This window comes from Gobio gobio (genome assembly GCF_949357685.1).
Source record: "Gobio gobio genome assembly, chromosome: 23".
Lineage (NCBI taxonomy): Eukaryota > Metazoa > Chordata > Actinopteri > Cypriniformes > Gobionidae > Gobio > Gobio gobio.
Genome location: NC_137119.1, coordinates 39,124,495 through 39,127,620, shown reverse-complemented (window position 1 = coordinate 39,127,620; position 3,126 = coordinate 39,124,495). Strand labels below are relative to the sequence as shown.

The 3,126-nt window shown below is 34.2% G+C and overlaps 1 long non-coding RNA gene across 2 annotated transcripts; it reads right to left on the bottom strand.

Moving 5' to 3' along the window:
* Positions 1–323: 323 nt before the first annotated feature.
* On the bottom strand, positions 324–2,708 carry LOC307119469. Of its 2 annotated transcripts, XR_013815645.1 has the most exons (5): positions 2,646–2,708; positions 2,209–2,366; positions 1,755–1,811; positions 1,591–1,644; positions 324–844 (listed from the first exon to the last, which is right to left on the bottom strand). It is a non-coding gene; the product is annotated as an uncharacterized lncRNA (long non-coding RNA). The 2 variants fall into 2 exon arrangements; XR_013815646.1 differs by lacking the exon at positions 1,591–1,644.
* Positions 2,709–3,126: the final 418 nt, after the last annotated feature.

Here is a 3,126-nt window from a genome sequence, read left to right as displayed (position 1 = left end):
TCTAATTGTAGAGAGGTATAGATAGATAGATATACTCACTTTTCATTAATAGTGCATAGTTAAATCATAAAAATACACACATTACACATTGAATATATTTATAACGCAAGTTATATATGTAATGTAAATTAATATATATATATATATAAAATGTAAGTTTATATATATATATATATATATATATATATATATATATAAACCCCATTGCAACGTTTTGTTAAGGATTTTTAAAGTAAAAAGTTTCTATTTATATTATGTCTTTAAAGATTATATTAGATTAATTGAACATAAAGCTTAAAACACTAAAAATGAAAACAAAGATTGAGCATTTGAACATTTATTTATATGACAAAATATTTTTTACTCAAGCATTTCAGAATGAACCTTTTTTCATAGTACATAATACACATTACACAATTCTACACTGGAATGCATAATTCAAGCAGATTCAGATTAATCAAATCCTAAAACAACACACAAATTATTTACTTCCCCAAAGGCATCATATACTAGCTGGGGTTTGCTTTAAAAAAATACACAATCAGACCAAAGAGAATATATTGAACTAGGTTCAAAGTTATTGCACAGCAGGTACATGACAAATTAAATCAAATTAAATCTCCATAAATATACAATTAATTCTGAGACTCCTTTAGTCCAAACACTTAAAAAATACTAAAGGCTCTTTGGCAAGTTGTTGGTCAACCATTTCAGCCTGTGAAAGTTGAAGGGCTTTTTCCTGGTCTTCCTCTTTCAATTTCAGAAAGCACGGCTCCTCCACGAAACCTCTGAAAACGTTTGGTAGTTCGCCTGCAGTGCAGAGGTCTTCTGTGATCCGTGGCTCCTTCATGAGAGAAGGGTACAAAAAATGGGATGAAATGTTGGAAGTTTTTTAACAATCTCGTGTGTTGAAGGATGTAGCATGTATAATAGTTTGTAAAAAAGTTTTGAAATTCAATTTTCCTCATGTCTATATTTGTGACAAATCATACCCTGTCACAAATCAAATTAATTAACCATTTTCAGTTCAAAATGTATACAGAAATCAAAGGCAAGCTTTCACACTGTGCTTATCGTCGTTCTAAACACACTTTTAACCCCGGGTAAAGTAACATTTCACACTTTTATATTTACGTGCTTTGGACAGTCACTGAAACACTGTGCATTCTATATAAATAATAAATTCACCGTTGGAGAGGAAAAACGTCAAATGCTGACAGAAAACGCAACAATTGCAGTGAAGAAGAGACCATTTTAATTATTTTATAGTCTGAAATGTCCATTCAGGATAAACTTGTAATACGAGGACATGCAAAGCTTGAGCATTTATGTAAACATATTGTGTGCAGTGTTCGTCCAATCAGTGACACTGCAAATAAGGATGTTATCCTATGGCTTAGTACAGTACAGTGTGGAACGGCAGTGTATGAATACCCAGGATTAATTGTTCATCTCAGGTAAATGATGATCAGTGTGAAACAAGATAACCCAGGATTCTGTATACCCGGGGTTTACTATTTCAAGTGTGAAAAGCCCTCATGTTTTTCATCCTAATGAAGAGAAGCTCTTATTTTTTAAAAAATGTCTTACTATTAACATGAATATCCCACAGTCAATAGAGCCGACCAACTGTTGTGGAACAGTCTAAAACAATAGAACATTATTAAGTTATTCCTGGAAAAGATGTGACAGATATAACAACACACTATCTGTATAAGTAGCTTATGTCTTTATGAGAGCCTTTTAAAACTAACCTTGTTTTTGATCAGCCTCCATTGTCCTGTGCTGGGGTGAGTCTGCTTGTCAATTTACTGCAACATAATCAAACAGAAATATTATATATAATGTAACCATAAAAATTGTACAAGAGAGACAAGTTTCATTGTTCTCAAGCAAAAATGACCACTTACTGCAAATTCAGAATATAAAAGAAACTTTCAGAACGTCATCCAAATTAACAATATCTATATTTGGCAATTCATATCACATGTTTGGTTGTGTATTTGATTTGATTTTAATAGGACATATTCAGACACATGAAATATTGTTTGTATTTTGTTAGCTTAAGCACATTGTGCTTATATATAAATATATCTACTTGAAACTTTGAAGATGAGATGACATTTTTGACCAAATCATGCAGAAAACCAACTAATTCTAAAGGGATAACAAATAAATACTATTTCTTGCCACTCAAAACATTCATACCTTCATGGACAGCTGCTTTTTGAAGTGAATTTGAAGGTGTGCATTCAACTAGTGCCATCTGGTCAGTTTAAAAACACTGGGCAGTGAAAACTGTTGCAGAATGTCTTGCATTGATGAAAATGAAGTAAAGCTGAGCCTCTCCAAATCGTAATGTGCCTCTATAAATTCGAAAAAAATCCACATAAAACACATTGGTCAGTATCAGAAAAGGTAATTAAATAAAAAATACAGCGCCAACAACAAAGTAAAATCACAAACAATAAATATGTAACTTAAAGAAAGACCATATCAACAGATGCGAGAGACATCGTAAAGCTCGTTTAAAAAAAGATTAGAGCCACGTGCTGTATAAAGTGTTAATACAACAACTATGGATCAAATACACAACACAAATAAACTTGATAGATTAAAACCACAACACAAAAACAACTGTTTACCGTATTCTCTTTTTCCGCCATGCCGATTGTTTAGTTTTCGTTAACTCCGCCCACTTCCGGTCCTCAGACTGTTGTGAGTGACGTCACTGTGGCGTGGCGCTGTTGCTCTCAGACTGTTGTGAGTGACGTATATGGGTTCTGCGGTTCTGCAGTTGGTTATTATTGGGTATCACACTGGTATCACAGCGTTCCAGAACTACAAGGTCCATGCGGCAGCATACAGACTTGTCGGAAGGACTTTCACAGAAACCCGCGCAAACTCCGAACATACTGTATCATACTGAGTCACTGCTTAGTTTAATTGAAATCATCCTGGCTATCACAATGGGAAAATGTACCTTTAAAGATCTATGGCTCGCAGACGGTGCGTTTAGTAGCTGGCTCAAGCCAGGCCCGGTTCAACGGGGGTGCTAAGCACCCTCAAACGCAAGTAAAAGCACCCTCAGTTGATACTGTAATAATATTGGCGAAACAGATTTGG